Below are 18,821 nucleotides of genomic sequence, written 5' to 3'. Positions count from 1 at the left end.
CCTCCTCACTCCCCTGCCAGTATTTACCAGAATCACTTTCCTATAAACTACTGGCTCTGAATCCTTGTCCTAGTGTTTGCTTCTGGGGGAATCCAGACAAGACAGAGAGATTCTTTCCCATCAGGGAGATGGCAGGTCCCAGGGAGGCTACGGGCCCTGGAGAGAGTAGTATAGGGAGAAGATTGGTGAGGGACTTATAGACAGAGGCTCCTTGCCAGAGCTCACTAAACTTGTCCCTACAGATGGGCCACGTGTGGACCCAGGTGGCATGCAGGCACTGTGACTCCATGCTGCTGCCAACTGGGACCCTTGTCTTGGACTCCAGTGTAGACTTCAGAAAGGAGGTTAGTTTTAGTAACATCTCCAATACCAAATATGACACTCATTTTCATCCCATGAAAGACAATGGATATCTGGTCCCTATTTCAAATAACCTTCAGACAGTGGACTAATTCCCTTGAATTTACTGCTTGAGTCCATCCAACTTGTCATATACAAGGTTTGCTGCAAGGAGTCCTGCCTGCATTTGGAAGTCCTAAAAACCTCCTGAAAACTAGCACAGGGCATGTGATTTCTCTGTCTTCATAGAGCAATGACGTGTGGGGTGGGGGTCCCAGGGGACACAGAAGGATGATAGTGGCCCACAGCCTGGGCCTCCTTCAGCTCTCAGCCCCAGGGAGTTTTAAAAAAATCTCTAGAGAAAAGATAAGGAGTTTTAAAAATAAAAGCCAGTGCAGCTGCTTGCAGCATCCCTGGTGCTGGCACCTTGTCCTCCCCACCCTGGCTCTCAGCACATGGTAAGACCCAAGGCCCAGTCCCCAGGGCCCTGTTCTCCGGCCTGCTCAGCCACCTTAGGCCCAAGGGCTCTGCCCCAAGGCCCAGCCTGGCCAAGAGTGGTCAGCAGAGTAGAGAGAATCAGAATGACCCACATACTCAGAGATAAGGCTACAGTTTGTTGATTCAGGGAGGGGCTTGGTTATTCTCTAAATAAACTTTCTTTCTTCAAAAACTTCTTCAACTGGAGTGGAGTGTTTCCTTGTTACTTTCCCAGGGGAGAAGTTTGTGTTTGCTTTTCATAAATTTCTGTAAACTGTTCCCACACTCAAACCCACCAGATACCAAGCCCCTCTGACCCTCCCTAGATTGGCCATGGAGGGGAAGCGCTTGGGCTGTGATAGAAGTCACACATTCTCTTGGAATCCCATGGGGTTCAGTGGTGGTGGGGGGCGCATTTCTGCTACAAGTATAGGAAACCTGGCACGTTGAGGATGGACAGTGTTCTGGGCTCATATAAGAACAGGCAACACAAGTCTAAGAGGGACAGTTACCCTGTCTCCATTCTAAAGATGAGGAAACTGAGGCTCAGTGAGTATGTTGGGGGAACAACTCATCCATAACTTGCTGTGACTAAGAGAGGAATGGAAAGCCCAGTCCAAGGACACAGCCCCATGCTTCTCTGTCTCTCCAATGGACCATGCAAGTTTGTTATTGTATCAGTTAGCTGTTGCCACATAACAAACCGCCCCCCAACTTTGTGGGTTAAAATAACAACACTTACTCTGGTCGTGATTTCTGTGAGTTGATCATTTTGGTTGGGCTCAGCTGGCCACGTCTTCTGCTGATCTCTGCTGAGCTCGCTTGTGACTCTGCTGTCTGCTGGGTTTGATGGTCTCATGCACATGACTGGCCACTGGCTGATTGTTGATGGGTGTGACACGGTCTCTTATTCTCTAGAAGGCCAGCCCAGGGTTGCTCACAGGGTACTAGCTGTATGTTTCCTGAGAGCAGCAAGAGAGAAAAATCCCACCCCACAAGGCCCTTTTCAAGCCACTGCTTGCATCACCTTTGCCCCATTAGTCAAAGCAAGGCCCACGGCCAAGCTCAGATGCAAGGTGTGGAGGAAGACTTCACCTCTTAATGGAGGGAACAGCAAAGTCATGTTGTGAGGGTGTAGGAACAAGGAGGGCTAAACCCTTCTATTCATTTTTGCTACTTGCCACAGTTCTGAGTAGTACAGCGGCCCACCAGGTCACATGAAAGGAGAGAGTAGAGTCCTCGCATGACCTCAGTTCAGTGCCCAGGGTCCCATTACTACTCTGTGCTGCTGATCATGCGATATCTTGAGTTAACTCAACTGCTTCATTCAGTCCCTGGCAGGCAGCAAAGAACCTCGCACAGTTGGGAGAAGGACATTGGAAAGGTAGGTCTGGGTGTTCAGGAAAGGATGGGAAGGAAAGAAGCAGTGGCTAGAGTAATGCCTGGGATCTGACAGAGAAACACTGCTGTCGTTTGGGGTAAGTGGTGGTAATAGTGCTGAGATTCATATTCTGCCCTCATCCTGGACCCTGCTGTCAACAGTACTTCCACCTCTGTTTGCTTCTCCCTCAACTAGTTCCCAGGACCCTCCATTTGTGGAGGAGCCCATTGCTCACTTTTTAAAAAAGTCACTGAGCTTTCACATATTGAATATACACCCCTCTCAAGGGCATTTAAGATAAAAGTACACATGGAGGGGACAGGCCTTATAAAAAGAGTGAAATTATTTAGAATGATGGAAAACTGGATAAGCAGGTGACCTGTGAAGACATTTGTAGTTTGGGGCGAGTAGACTGGGGTGGGTGGCATTCTGAGTCCTCCCACATATCTGAAAGTTTTCATTGCTTTCCTTGGTGTACTAAATCTGGGAGAACAGGAATAGGAATTGCTCAAGAAGGGTCCTCAATCCAGAAGAATGTAGAACCTTGAATTCTGAACTTGAGAGTTGGAAGGAACTTTAGAGAACAACCATGAGACCCCTCCTCTTTTATAAAAAAAAAAGAGCTTTAGGCCAGAGGATGGGGTGGTAAAAGGACTAGGCAAAGGTACCAGAAGAGTACATCTGCCAACATTAGCAATATTGCACATTAACAAAATTGCACAGCCAATGTTGGAATTCTGATCTTTGTCACAATGCAACCAGCATTTATTGAGTGTGTAGGTCGCATGTGTGTAGGCACTGCTGGGCCCATATGTGCATATCACTAACTCCTACAACAACCATGTAGTGGATGCTATTGGTTCTCAGGCCATGGGACCCAGCCCCAGTAGCTGCAGACATGGGCTACTAACAGCTCACCCCTAGGACCTTCTCTGGGAGACTGACTTGGACTAATGGGAGCTGCCTTGTGGAAGAAGCGGGAGAGAATGATGACACCTGAGGGCATTGTTTAGTTAATGACCTGATGATTTGGGAATGGAACAACTCAGTCTCCTTGCCTCTGGGAGAGACAACTTTGTGGTGCCATTCATGCACCAGAGCTCCGCATGGGATCAGGCTAAGGCTAGATTCCAGCTGAAAATATACCCTCGCTCAGCTCCTTCCGCTGTTCTGCCCTGCATACCTCACTCCTTTCACCTGAGAACCCCTTCCCTAGCCCCAAAACCCATATATGTCTGAATCCCTGTCTCAGGCTCTGCTTCTGGGAAATCTGACCCAAGACAAATCCTAAATAGTATTAGCTTGAAATCACATAGCTTGTGAATGATATGGTCAGAATTGGACCACAGATCTGACCTCCAAGTTTACTCTTCTTGCCAGTTCAACCCCACTTCTCTCCATTTCTGGGTGTGGGGCCTTGCGGGGACTGAGAAATATTTCTAGTATTTGTTGCTTCTTAGCTCACCATATGAAAAACATTGAATGTCCACATTCCTAGCAGGATCTTAGGTTCCTGCTAATCCTCTGTGCTTCTCTGTAACTCACAGGATCCCAGACAGTGACTCAGGTCCCACTTAGTAGGAGTGCCCCCTGCAGAGTTGCTGAGCAGACCCTGAGACTGTAGGGATCTGGGAGGGTAGTGGGCCTGAAAGTCACCAGAAGTCAGGTTCCCAGGTGCAGGGTTTGTGGGTTAGGGTCTGCCTGTTAATATCAGCTCCCCTTGTCTGCTGTCTATCCTGCCATCCTGGGTGTGAGCACAGTGGGGAAAGTTTGGTTCTGAGTTCACAGCCTCTTAAAGCCTCATAATGTGGGGCTGAATCTTTCCCATGCTCTACTTATCCCATGTATTCCTAACACCATTTTTCAGATTAGGAAACTGGGGCTCAGAGAGGGAAGGTGCCTTGGTCAAGGCTGCCCAGCTGGCAAGTGGTTCAGCAGAGACTCAGTCCTCGAGCCTCTGTGTAAAGTACAAATGCCATCTCCAGCAGTCTTCCAGTCCCCTCTGTGAGAGCCCTTTGTCCCAGGGCACACCCTTTCTGATGGCCTTGCTGCTGTTGCTCTGAAGAACTGGCTGCTGCGGGTAAGCCTCTGAGCATCTGGGAGGACTGAGGGGATTGTTCCCCAGACATGCCTCTGGGGAGTGCTGTCCTTAGATCTGAGCAGCTGGAGCCTCTGACCTCATCCAGTCCTGCAGAGAAGAGATCTTCTCAAAACTATCAGTGCTGAATGGCCACATTCAAAATGTTCTAGTCTGTTGTGGACTGATGTTTCTGTAAAATACAATAAAAATAAATTACTAGGAAAATGAAATGTAAAAAAAATGCAGAAAATAAAGCCCAATTAAAAAATTTGTTTGATTTAAAGGACTTAAAATCAGGTTGTCAAATTGCTATGAAACTCCTAAATGCCTATACAATTTCTGTACTAACCTTGTCATGGGCCCATGACAAACAGCTCTTGGGCTGGCACAGCTTCGTGGACCACATTTTGAGCAGTCCAGTGTTAGAGGGACGGGAACACCCCTTTCCTGCGCTGTGCCTGGAGACCTGCACCTCTGGAGTCCATGACATACTGCCACCTCCCTTCCCCACAGGTCATGCTCAGGGTAAGCAGGACTTTGGAATTCCCTGTTTAAAGGGCCTTCATCCCACATGGGCATCTTCTCTGGGTCTGTCCTCCCAAGGTTGGTCTGTGCCATTGGCGAGCATCCCTGAGGAAGTGGGGTCGTGGACGGAACTAGAACCCAAAAGCTCAGCAGTCCTCCCATGTGAGGCGAGGCCCCCTGTGGCGCGGGGTAGAGCTGTGGGTGCTGTGAGAAGGGGGTGGGCCGCAAGTCGGAGTCTCCCATAGTCTCCTTGTGCCACCTCCCCATGGGTATTAGGGGCAGACCTGCTTCTGGGCTTACAGTGCTTCCTGCCCCACTGTGACTAACAGAAAGCAGAGAGTTGGGGGCCGAGGACCTCAGCTCTAGCAGCCGCTGCTGCCCATTGGGAGCAGATCTCCGTGCCCTGGGCACCTGCCTCTTGTGGTGGCTGAGCTCATGGTCAGCTGTTGACCAGGCTTCCCGCTGGCGGCATCCCTCCCTTCCAGCCCTCATGGAGCCTTGTTCTCTTTCCCATGAAGCACTTGGCTGGGACCCTTTGGTGCTTTTGCTTGCTGTCCCATTTTCAATCTTGGGGGCTGAGCCCCTGCGGCTCCTGGAGCGCAGGACAGCCCCCGGTTCCCACATCCCTCCAGCTCTGGAACAGGCCTGGGGTCACATGCAGTCTTGCCCATGAAGTTCTTCCACTTCCCTGTCTCTGATTTTGAACCAAAACAATCCCCACAGTGTCCTATGATGGGACGTATTTGCTGTGCATGCCCTTTCTCCAGAAGGCAGATGATCTCTGAGGGCAGGGACCAAAGGGTTCACCTTGGCATGACCCAAGGGCCTTGCTGAGGGCTTGGCCCACTTCTTTCTTTGTCAGTAATTCCAGCTGGGGTTTCAAGGCTCAGGTGTGCTTGAAGTTGGCCTTCTGGGGCCATACACACACACCCTTCATACACACTTACCCACACACTCATACTTATTCACAGTTGCAAGTATACAGCCCACTGGTGTGCACGGTTGCATATGCTCTCACTCACACAGCCACGCAGACCCACAGTTGTGTCCGTTCTACTCCTGTTGTCCATTCGGTGCTGATGGGGCTCAGCAGATGGAGACTCCAGGCTTCCCAAATGCTGTCTTGCCAGCTGAGAGGCTGAACTGCACCGTAATCTCCATTTGCTGGCTTCTTGCTAACAACATGAGCTGAGTTCACTTCTCAAGTCTACAGGCCACATCAGACATCCTGGCCTTAAGGGACAGTGGCGGATAGCTAGTGCCAGGCTGTGGCTTGCTTCTCTACCCTCAAGACTGGGCTGGGGCCTGGGAGTAGCAAGGGGCCTTCAGGGTTGTGATCTCTAAGCCTCACCATGACCCCCTGCACATCCAGGCCAGTTTGAGCAAGTGTAACGCGTTAGGGCAACCCCTGGACCAGCCAGCAAAGGAGATCTAGAAAACATCTTTGGCTGCTGGTGGGAGCAAATAGAGGCCGGACCCAAGACTTTACTCACATTCTTTGGGAAGGATCACATTGGTAATAGATGTGAAAAAGCTTTGCAAAATGTGAAGTGCTGAGCTTTATGAGAGGGGATGCTCATTTTTAAGTTCACAATTGAACATTGCTGTGTTCTCCATGAGCAGCAGTTGTACCTTCTGCCAGCATCTTTCACAGGATCAGGTCAGCCAGGGGTGACTCTCGGGCAGTTAGAAGGATGCTGGGGGCCCAACCCCCAGCTCGGCTATGTGTGGTCTGCAAGAAAAACTTGAGCCACGGGACTTTCTCCAGGGAGCTTCCCCCCAAGAGAAGAGTAGGGGCAAGATTTCCTGTCCAGTTGCAGGCTGGGCTGTGGACGCCAGTGGTCAGGTTGGGAAGAAGTAGTCCTCTCTGAGGCTAGTGTGCCTCCCACGGACCCTGAAGCTGCTCAGCTCTTAGGGAACCAGCAGTGACAGCGCTCGGACAGCGGTGGTTTGGTTATGATTCAAGCTGGCAATCAAACTCATGATGTGCAATTGCCTTCTTTTACTATGGTTACTGAGTGTGATGGTTAATTTTTGTGTCAACTTGGCTGGGCCACGGTGCCCAGATATTGGGTCAAACATTATTCTGAGTGTTTCTGTGAAGGTGTTTTTTGGATGAGATTAACATTTAAATCAGTGGAGTTTGAGTAAAGTACATTGTGATCCTTAATGTGGGTGGGCCTCATCCAATCACTTGAAGGCCTTATTAGCTCAAAGACTGACCTCCCTGGGCAAGAAGGACTTCTACCCACAGACTGTCTTTGGTCTCCAACCGCAATTCTTCCCTGAGTGTTCAGCCTGTCGGCCTCCCCCATCAGATTTGGGATTCATCATTTTTCCACAGTTGCATGAGCCAATTCCTTAAAATAAATCTCTCTCTCTTTACATGTATGGGCATTCTGCTGGTTCTGTTTCTCTGGAGAATTCTGACCCATACATTTGCATTATTGAAGGCTAGAGGAAAGGAGATACAGAATACCCAACATCTCCGTCCCAGGAGGCCAGCAGCTCCCTGAGCACACAGCTCCTTTGGCCTCAGCCACATGGGTGTGTACGGCTGCCCCAGCGGGGAACCAAGGTGCTCGCAGGTCACCTTGACGCAGAAGCCACAGCTTTTGCTTCTCCTTAGCTTCCTATACTGTGAGTCAGGTAGACACAAGGCCTGCAAGCCAACCCACTGGGTTTCATCCCCAGGCAGGCCTACATCGGCCCAGATCTGATGCTAACCCTTTACACACAAGGATGCAATCCTAGTTACTGAGCGTCCTTGTGGTTACCAAGCCTCTACTTGGTATGAGCCACGGGGGAAGGCAGAATCTGGAGGAAGGCAGGGGAGCCAGGGTTTAGATTTTGATACTCAGTATAAGCTCCCAAGGAAGCCACTTCAGAACAAGAGTGGTGGAAGGCAAGGATCTGTGCTCACTGGTGCTGGGCTTTGTTGAGACATAGAAGGGCTTTCCAAATTCCCCAAATATTCTCTTTAAATATTGGGAAGGCTCAATGGTGTCCCACTCGAAGTTATGGCAAAAGGACGCTGAGTTTATCTGTGGGGATGGAGGGGGTGGGAACCCTTTCTGGGCTTGGGGAGAGGAGCTATGGGTGGGGTTGGGGCGGGGACTGGAGAGTTGAGACTTGCTTTCCCTGGCTTCCCTCTAGGTCAAAATCCAGGAGGTGGGTGATGTATGATGAGACAGGCTTAGAAGTTCCAGAGCAGAGGGGAGCGCCCTGCTGCCCACCTGGAGAGGAGGTAGAGCCTTCCTGGGGACCTGCATCACCAGCGAGAGGCCATGACAGAGTAGAAGCAGCAGACAGACTCGGCTATACTGACAGGCCTGAGATTTCCCTGCCCACCTCGCTCTAGCCTCCCATGGGCCCTGTAGGGCTTGGAGGAAATCCAGGAACATGCCCGTGGCCCCTAGAGAGTGGCTGGGAAGGCACTGAGAGGCAGCCTGCCAGCCAGGGGTTCACTGTGACAGCAGGAAAGGGGACTCCCTGACATCTTCCTTTACAGAAGCTGAGGCATGGGCAGCCCAGGGTCAGGGGCCAGGTTGAGCTAACGGCTGAACCTCCTCTGAGGGCCTGCAGCCTCCACGACAGCTGAGATGGCTGCTCAGCCCCAGTCACAGGGCCTGGCTAGGCCTGGGAGGGACTAGATCAGGCTTAGCAGCTGGGTCCCACTCACTGGTCTGGCATCTCTTGTTTACATTCAGACTGACCTCTCCTCACCGCACCAATTTCCCATAAGCCCCTGGAGTCAGCTCCAGTTCTCCATAACGGCTGATTTGGAGAGCAGCCTAAGAGCCCATAAGTTTTATCCTCAGCAACAAATTAAGTTAATGAGCAAACCCTGGTCATTCATCTCTATGATGTGGGCTGGAGAGTAGGAGGGCTCGTTACTCTCGTTTTTCTCTCTGATCAAAATAATGCGTTCTCTCCCCTCTGCCTCAGAGTTGGGGAGGGGGCTGTGCCAAGGTGGTGGTGGGCAGACCACCCTCAGAGTCCTCACAGCCTCCAGTCTGATGAAGAGAAATGAAGCCATCTTGGCATCATGACAAGTCAGTGGGAGACCACCACCTCTCCCCATGGGGGAGCCTCCTGCGTCACCACCTTCCCTGGAGCAGGGTGAAGGGGGCTCCAGATCCCCGGGATCCTTTCCCAGCCTTGAATTCCTCCCTGCCTGTGGTTGTGGAGCCCCTGTGCCCATCCCCTCCCTGGGCTGGGCTAGCCACATCAGGAAGAACACAGTAAAGGACTGGGAGGAACAGGAGACCCCCGACTCAGCATTGAACGCCTCAAGAGGACATCTGGTGGCTCTCGTTACACACTAACGGAGGAGATGGAAGGCTCTGGAAGCTTCTGGGGGTAGTGTGTGGGGTACAGGGTGACTGTGCTCTCAACCAAGCTTCCCTTGGGCTGGGCACCCCTGGAAAGAGGCCAGAGACAAGGATTAGAGTGTGAATAACTTATTTGGGAGGTACAGGGAATAGACAAGGAAAGGAAGACAGTCAGTGAGGAATTTGCCATCCAGTCAGTTCCCAGGTGGGCCCCTGGGCTCAATCCTCATGGGGAACTCTCGGTGACAGTGGAGGACATGAGGCTCAGAGTTTTCCCACCTGAGTGGTGAGGGAGCTGGGTACATATCCACCACTCCTCTCTATTACGGACAGAGGGCAACTGCTGGGATAATGAACTCCCAAGCACTTCAGGCTGGTCCTACGTGTTGGCTGGTGGGCCCCCAGGCAGAAAAGCCCACCGTGAGTGAGTGGCAGGTGTTCCCAAGGAGCAACCTTCAGTGTGGAGGAGAGAGGGGCCAGTGCTGACAAACACCTGCTCCATTGCCCCAGTTATCTCTTCAGCTGGATGTCCCTTTCTGTGACTTATTCTCCCATTCTCTCAGTCTCTCTGTGCCCAGACCTTGTCCCCCCTGAGACCTTTCTCCCCCCCAGATCCTTTTCTTGGTTGATACTTTGCTGGGATTCGCCCACCAGCTTCCTGGGTCCCCCTCTCACCTGCTGGAATGGCAAAGCCTGGGCCCAGGAGGTCTGAAACCCAGACCATAGCAGATCTTCTCTATGAAGAAGGTCTTCCCTATCCAGACTGACTTAGACTGCTCTTTCACCTTCCATGGCTCCCCATTTTCTTTAGGACAACTCTCTTATTCTGGCACCTTCATTTTGGTGCTAATTGCCCTCTTCAGATTGATATTTCAGAGCTATTTTATGTCCCATTCTGATCAGTGTTCCCTTAGCACTAAGTCTGTGGTTAGCTACTTCCGTGTTCTGCCCCATTCTGTTCCCCACCAGGATACCTTTCCTTCCTTCTCTCCTTAAGCAATACTACATCCTTCAGGGACTGTTGAGATGGAATGAGAAATCACACAAGCCCGTGCTGAGCACTCAGGTCCTGTTCCATAAGGGAGAGAGACAGAGAGAGAGAGAGAACCAAAGACAAATGAGCACTTCTCTGCTATGGACAGATTTCCCTGGGGAGACCTGCCACTCAGCCTTGCCTGGCTGGACAACAACACGATAGCAGGGAGCTTAAGCTAGATTAGACGACAAACTTTTCAGTGTAAAGAGCCATTCTCTTCATTGTCCTATAGGCAAAAATAAGATTAAAAATTGGAGGAATGCAACAAAGCAGGCAGTTGTTGGAAGTTGGCCAACAATTCCAATTTGATTCCAAATCATATAATGCCACCGACATGTACTCTTCAAAATGGTGAATTTTACGTTATGGATATTTTTACTAAATTAAGAGATGCAAGAAAAGAAAATAGAAGAAAAGAAAGAAAATATCTATGTATTGAAAAAAATCCCAAACAATCTGGAATAGCCTACTTGTTGGGGGTTTGAAGAGGGGGTGGTTAAAGGGGAGAACTTCTGGGTGATGTTGATAGATACTCTTTTTCAGTTTTTCGAGACACAGGTTCTGGCACAAATTCGTAACCTGCATCAGACAGAAGGCAATTTCTGGAGGAGAAAAATAAGCATCTGGACAATTTTTATAAACACCCCCTCTGGCACCAGGATGGCGTGCTTGCTGCTGATGTGTTTTGGCCAGCACACGGGCAATCAAAGGGGCATGCTGGGTATGAAGGTCAGGCCTGTCCTGAGTCCCGCGGAGCAGGGGAGGAGAAAAAATGCTTTCTTGCTTCCTATCAAATCCTGCAGCAAAGGAATGATCAGTCTGGTTGAGTGAGAAAGTTTGAAGGAGGGACCACCTCCTCTCCCCATGGATAATAATAAACATGGCAGAGACTGCCCAACTTTCTCCCAGTGAGAGGAAACAAGTCCCAGCCTCCGGTCCCTGCAGTTGGAGGAAGGAATGCAACCCTCCGCAGCCCAGCATCCTGCCTATAGCTGGAGGTCCCGGCACCCGCCCTTGGGGAACCTGGGGTCACATGGGGCAGTGCTCTTACTGTCCTTAGGGACCTCTGGGAATTAGAAATGTGGTTGGAAATAACATTTGAGGATAGGAGGTTCTGGGGGAAGAAAGGAATTACTTGATTTTCCAAAATGAGCCCAAGTCAAGCCTGAGATTTCCAGGCAGCCTTTGCAGTTGTAGGTACCTGTCCTGTTTCCAGCAATCTGGGGAGAAGCAAGACCCACTCCTCAGCTATAGGCCTTCCTGTCCCTATAGATCAAAATAAACTGGACTCAACACCCCTGTGCCGTGGTCTCTGCTGGCCCAAAGCATTCCCTGGGTGATCCTGTGGATCTCAGAGGGCCACCTTCCCCACGGTCACCCTTTGTCCTGCTTTCTGCATCTAAGCACCAGCTCCTTCCTTGTCTTAGCAGAGTCCTTTTCCTCCAATTAAAAACAATTTAACCATTTTTTGTTTCAAAAATTTTTGATAAAATGAGAAGAAACATTTTATCAGCCAGCAAATTGGGATAAAATTTTTTTTAAGTTAGTGATAATGGTAAAAAAAAAAAAAGGTATAAATTAATTATAAAAAAGCACATTTTAGGACAAGCTAGATGCAATAGGAATAAATGTTATGATTAAAAGTCAATAAAATGAGAAGAGACATTTTATCACAAATTAGCCAAATCTCCTATTGATAGGGCGGATCAAAAAGAGAATAGATACGATTAACCTTGCAAATATTTGAGATACAGAATTCTCACATCTTCAGACCAAAGATAAAAAAAAAAAAAAGAAGGAAGTATGTTTTAAACTAACTCTTCTCAAACTTTAATGTACACACAACCCCTGTGCTCACTGCCCCCACCCCAGGCAGGGGGTCTTGCTAGATTACATTCTGATTCAGCAAAACTGCAGTGGGGCCTGAGATTCTGCATCTTTTGAGCACAAATTTAATAAGCTCCCAGGTGATGCTGGCACTGCGGGTCCATGGACCACATTTGGAAGAGCAAAGATGTAGACTTGGGTGTTCATAGTTGGTTTTCAAAGTTACTGCTGTTGGAATTACCTGAGGGACTTAACAAATATTAACATATAGAACCCACTCCAATATTCTGTGTAATTGAGAGTGCTGGGTATTGATACTTTAAAAAAAATTCCTGGTGGTTCTAAGGTTAAGAACCACTGTTCTGGAGCATTAAGCACGAGGATTAGTGTTTCTCTTTTCTTAATTGCAGTACTTCACACAGGTAGACAGGGAAAGACACAACCCCTTCCTAAAGAGGAGACCAGTTGCCACCTTTCCAGCTGCACTCAAAGGTCCTGGGGAGACTATGGGAACTCGGCTCTTTGACTGCAGTGGTGACAGTTAATGGCCTGTTATCTAAAGCCAGCAAATTGGGATAAAAATTTTTAAAAATTTAGCGATAAATGGTAAAAAAAAAAAAAAAGGTATAAATTAATTATAAAAAAGCACATTTTAGGACAAACTAGATGCAATAGGAATAAATGTTTATGATTAAAAATCAAGCTAAGATAATACTCTTAGGTTGTGTATATGAAATAGCCAATACTTGATCTTATGGGACCTACCATAATAACAACTTCATATGGCTCAAAAATAACAACATGATTAAAAACTGGAAGATTTAATGATAAAGCAAAATAAAATTAAAGGCTAAGAATCAGCCTCAGGGAGAAACCCTTCTGTATAGGACAAGAGCAACACTTTGGGCTGGGTACCTATGTGTCCATTCTTCTCAGGTGGGCCTCCTTAAGGCCTGGCATCCAGGATGACAGGGACCCCAGGGTAGTAGATTGTTGGCACTGGCCTGGTACTTGAAGTGTGGCCTGAGACACCTACCAGGACACTTAGCTGCTCTCAAAGAGCATCACTAGGTGGCTCTTTTGGTAGCAAGTTGTTTAGTTTGATCCATTGGCAAACAGTCTAGTGACTGCCAAAATTCTTATTAGAGCCATGGAGGAGGGTGCTGTTGGCAGGCTGCTCAAATTTGCAGATTAAATTCAGTTTATTAAACATTTATTAAATTCATCCTCTGTGCCAAGCCCTGTAGAGGGCACTGGAGATATGACGTGAGAAGGAGATTAGTGAGGGGTATATTTAAGGTCTGGTGGGGTTGCAGGGAAGCAGGGAGGCAGTGTTGCAGGTTGGGGGTCCCCAGAAAAGCTGACTCAGATGAGGTTTAGCATATGGACCTATTGGAGATCTGGGGATCAAACTCAGTGGAAGGGAAGGAAGCAGGATCAGATACTGGGAGAAGCTGAGCTGCAGTGCAGGCTCAACAAAGGCCTCAGCTGACCTTAGCAGAGCTCTGAGGCTGGAACGACCCTCCACAGTCACTGCATGTTCCAAGGAGAGTCCTGAACCGCTAGATTCCCACAGTGACCAGTCACTGGATGTGGACTGTCCTCTTGGGGGAGGTAGCTGTGTCTGGCCAAGGGTAGTTTCCAGGGGAGGCGACAGCTCAGGGCGATCAGCCAGAGGCTCTCTCAGCAGCTGAGACAATAAGTCTTGCTGGGGAGTCTTGTTTTGCACCAGACTCCCCAGTGCATTATCCACTACAGGTAGTACCCTAGTCCGTTCAGGCTGCTATAGCAAAATACCACAGATTGGAAAGCTTATGCACAACAGACATTTATTTCTTATGGTTTTGGAGACTGGGGGTGAAAGATCAGGGTTGCCTCACCATGGTAGGTCTCTGGGGAAGGCCCTCCTATGGGTTGCAGGCTGCTGACTTTTCACTGTCATGAGGGGACTAATCCCATACATGAAGAGTCCACTTTTAGGACCTAATATCTCCCAAAGAACCCACCTCTAATACCATCAATTTGGGGGTAGGGTTTAGACATATGGGTTTTGGGGGGGACACAAGCATTCAGACCATAGCACGTAGTGATGAAAAATATGGCCAGATAGGAACATTCTGTGCAAGATCCCGAATGTGAAATTAATCAATAAATGGTTTGTTGATTGGATCGTTCCTACTGGTCATCAATGAACCATCTGAAAAATTAACTTATTTTTGACTGCTCAGACAGACATGATGATGTATCCACAGTGAAATGAGCAAAGTCTTGACTTGGGTGGCCCATGGCAGACACTCAGTGTATCACTCTCCCATCTGGGCCCCGCACACTGAGAGTGGCCTAAAGAGGGGAGAAGGATAAGGTGTTATCTGGAGACCAGGCAGATCTTTGCCATGGCTGAGGAGTCAATGGCTGCTCGGTACAGAGGAGAGAAGACTCTGGAGTGGGGGCATGGAAACTGTCCTAAAGTGGGTCTGGGGAAGAAGGCAGAAGCAACCTCATTGGAGGGAAGACTTTGCGTCAGTATTGGGCAATAGTTTTCTAAGCTAAGAACTGCTACACAAGGGGGTGGGGTAAACGTCTCTTCCCTGGTGATGGCTTAAGAGAGGTAACATGATCAAAAGGGAAATTTAAAAATTGAATGGGGAGATATGTCTAGGTTAAACTCACCTTAACCTTACCCTATAGTTGGAGACTAAGATATGACAAAGGAATGGAAAAAGACTTTTATAGCTTTTTTTTGGAAGCTGTAAGAAGAAGGAAATGGAGTTGGGTTGGGGAAGTTTCTGTAGAGGACCATCACAAGGATCACAAGGGGGAGGGTCTGAGATACAGATCAAAAGGAATGAACTGATCCCATATATCAAAGATATTTTAAGGCACAGCATCTGCTATTGTATGTAAGTACATGGTGAACCCACAGTGCATCTCCTGATGGTTTAATTACATGACCCATGGAAGGAAACCCTATGGAGCAGCTCTTACTCTTATTTGTTCAGTGGACCCAATTGATACTCTGGTGAAATCGATTGGCTTATTTCACTCTAATGTTTTTACATGCATGTAACAAAATACTTAGAGTATAAATACAGTTATTAAAATGTTAGAAAAACAGATTTTTGATGTAGTGTGACATGTGAAAGAATCAGATCAGCAGTGGCTTTAATACCTACTGCATTTTCAAAGTAGTGCTTAACAGAAATAATATCTTCAAAGATATCTACAAAATACCTCTACAAGCATCATGTGATAAGAAGAAATGTGTGATTGGTGACAAAGCCACAGGTATTGCTGATAAATATGGTTTGTTACATTCATAATTGAAGGAAGTGCTAAATGTTGGTTAACTAAATATTAGTTTAGTTAAATGTTAGTTAATTTTCTCCTACCTAAGTTCAATGATGCCAAAATTCCATCCACATTCAGTCTGAGGATCCCAGGATAAGGATCCTAGAGTGACCACAGTAAGGAGTCAACAACCATCAAGGCTGGGGACCACTTGTTGGGTCAGATGTCAAAGGACTTATGCTACAGATGGGGGCCTCATGATAGTATCTGATATTCTCTACCCTCCACAACCCTATAATCCTTCCTTCTGGCATTCAAGACACTTTCTTCTTAATCTGACATGAAACCATCATTCCAATGAGGATGAAGCTGATAAACAGAATTTCTTGAGTTAACTTCTTTTCCTGCCATTTACTACTATTATTGACCTGGGGAACTGTTCTGCAGGAAGGGTTTCCCAGGGGGAAGAGTTAAAAGCTTTGGGCAAGGATGGCTTAGGTTTGAGATCTATGGTAGGCTTGGGAGAGGGTGTGAACCCAAGGCACATCTCCACCACCTTTACGCAGCATGTGTTGTTCATTCAGAAAAAGAGGAAGGTTTTTCAGACTTAGGGACTCTTGAGTTAAGTTCCAGAGATTTCACACCCTGCTTTCCTTTCTTGTGACAGTTTATAACATTTAATAGATGTAAGAAAATGTTTAACTGGTATAAGAAAATGGCTCAATTTTACATTTGGTATTTTCAAACCTAGTGTGATAGCGTGAATGAATCATTGGTCTCAATTCTCCACTTCCCATTTTATGCATTCACTTCCTTGCTAGGTCTCCATGGTGGGTGGAGTATATTCCCTGACCCCGTGACTTTGAGCATGATCATGTGAGACTTGAAACGTGCCTGCATGGTTGGAGTTGGCTTCTGTGCACTTACCTTTTGCCATGAGAAGAATATTCCCTGGGTACCCATTGAACAAAGAAGATATAGAGAAACATTGAACAGATCTGGACCTGGCCTGTGGCTTGAAACTAAGCTCAGCTGAGTCTGGCTTAGATTAGCCAGTTTGCAGATGTGTGAGCATGAGAATCAATGTTTATTATTATATGCCACTAAATTTGGGAGATGGTTTTTATTGCAGCATGATTCTAGAGGGCTAATACACCTAGAAAAATAATTTCAAGGCCTTATAGTTTACACGAAACTCATGTTTTAATTTAACCATGGGCTTAACATTCTATATGCAAAGTTTACTTTATAGAGTATTTTATAATACTCTAAGAAAGAGATTCCAATTAGTTTATTTAAATCCAATATTTATTAATTGTTCTGGACTCTGGCAGTTGGCCACTCAGGCTATTTCTGTACATTGAACATATACAAGCTGAGGTAAGTCAGGGATAAATAGTGGGGTGGGGTGAGGTTAAATAGAAAAGGCTGTTAGGTATTAAATTCAGCAAATATTGATAGAATTCCTCCTATGGGCAGGGTACTTTTTCTAGGTACTAGAGATACACAGGTAAAACCCCTGCCTTCATGGAGCTTTCCTTCTAGTGGTCATTCACTGGACATAGGGGTCATTCCATTCCACAGCAAAAGAGAGTTCTCAGTATTAAACCATGGATTATGGTAGTGAAATGGACACAAAAAATAAGGAAAGTTCACACCCTTTGAGACTTTACTATGACCACTGACCATGAAGGACGAGAATGGATGAAATCCTGGGAGTAAGCAGCAATTCAAATTTGGGGAAGAATTCCAACTGCCAAGTGAAAAATCTAAAAATAAAGTTGAATCAAAGAGGAAGTGGCATTTTTCTTGCCAGGAGTTGACCTTCAGGTCAAGAAGAGGAAGAAAAAATGGACCCAAAATGTTATGAACAATGATGGTCTCTTCCTCCTAGGTAGGACTTTCTAAGTAAATCAGGCATGTTTCCCTCTGTTCTCACCATACATATGTCCTCAAATATCCTCTGCCTCCTCCAGGATCTTTTTGCTTCGAATTGTCAAGCTCTCTGAGGCAACCCGAGTGAGCTATCTAACTATCCACTCTACTGGGCAGTCCTGGTGCTGACTCTAGCCTTCCTTGCACCTGTTTCCAAGACATTTTCAGAAAAAGTGAAAAAACCAAATAATCCACCAGATGCATATTTGGTGGATGTGGTCAAACATCTGAATATATGAGAGATTTTGGGGGGAAAATGGCTTCAACAAGGTAGAAGTTTATTTCTCACTCACATAAGTGTCTGGGCAGGCAGTTTGGACCATGCAGCAGTCCATGCTATGCAGGGCCTCTGGCTGCTTCTAGTGTTGCTGCTTCATATGTGGCCTCTTGTCTAACATGGCAGCACCCACATTCCAGATGGCAGAATAAAGAAGAGGTCAAAGAGGAAGAGCAAAAGGTACAGCAAACATTCCACCGGTTGGATTTTAAACATGATGCTTCTCTCAGCCACCAGGGAGGCTGAGAAAATGTCTTCATTTTGGGTAGCCAAGTATCCAGCCAAACATGAAGGCATCTAATGCAGAGGAGGAAAGGGTGGTTGCTGTGGATGAAATAGAAGAGGCTAGGCTCTGCTGGGGTACAAATAAGCCTTAAAATCACAATGGCTTGAAGTAACTAAGGCTGATTTCTCACTCTGGAAGCTGGGTGACAGACACTCTACCATCTCTCAGTTGATTCACCTAGAACCCAGGGTTTCCAAGAAAACTGCTACAAGGGAAGGAAAAGCACAGAGGGAAGACGTGGGATCCTGAACACCTCAGCCCACAAGTGACATACCTCACCTCTGCTCTCAACCCCTTGGCCAGAACTAGTCACCTGGCCTCTACCTCACTAACAGGGAAGCTGGGAAATGTGGAGAAACATTTAATTATTATCAATGAAAAACAAATATCTCTGCCATGTGGATTAAAACTGTTGAATTCTGTTAAAAAATTGTATATGTGTATATGCGAACCCAATGACTAATTGCTATAGCAAATTGAAGTTCTGACTGAGCACTTTGTCAGCATTTAACATTCCTTTATTCCTCCCATCTGGCTTCCATGTGACCCAGAGTCTCAGTTTCCTTCCAGCCCTGGCAGTCAATTTGTGCTTTTTTCTCTGTAGCCACAGTCTTGAAGAAAAGCCATGCGGTTGATGCTAGATTTTCCCCCTAACACAGAGGAGGCCTCCTTTTAAACAACAATAAAAATAGTCTCCATTTATATCACTGTTTTTCCCCCTTTGTCTCTTCTTTTGAGGGAGCCAATTCAACATAACGTGTGTGTTTTTAGAATGTGTCCTATGCTCACTTGAAGATTTAATCAGCCTCTGAACCTGCAGCGTATAACTGCCTCATAATGTCAAGTTAATATATTGAGACCAGCTCAAACCTACATTCCCAAGGGTGGTTTTATTTAAAGGCAGGTTGTAACTGAATTTATAAACAACTGTGAAGCATTCAAGCTACCAAAATAAACATTGTCCAAACAGAAACTTACCCTGGAGTCTTTGATTAACCACGTGTACTTTAAGAAAATAGACGTATTTATAATTTTT

The sequence above is a fragment of the Manis pentadactyla genome, chromosome 5, assembly GCF_030020395.1.
Source record: "Manis pentadactyla isolate mManPen7 chromosome 5, mManPen7.hap1, whole genome shotgun sequence".
NCBI lineage: Eukaryota > Metazoa > Chordata > Mammalia > Pholidota > Manidae > Manis > Manis pentadactyla.
The sequence above is the reverse complement of the archived record's forward strand: the minus strand, read 5'-3'. Positions refer to the sequence as shown.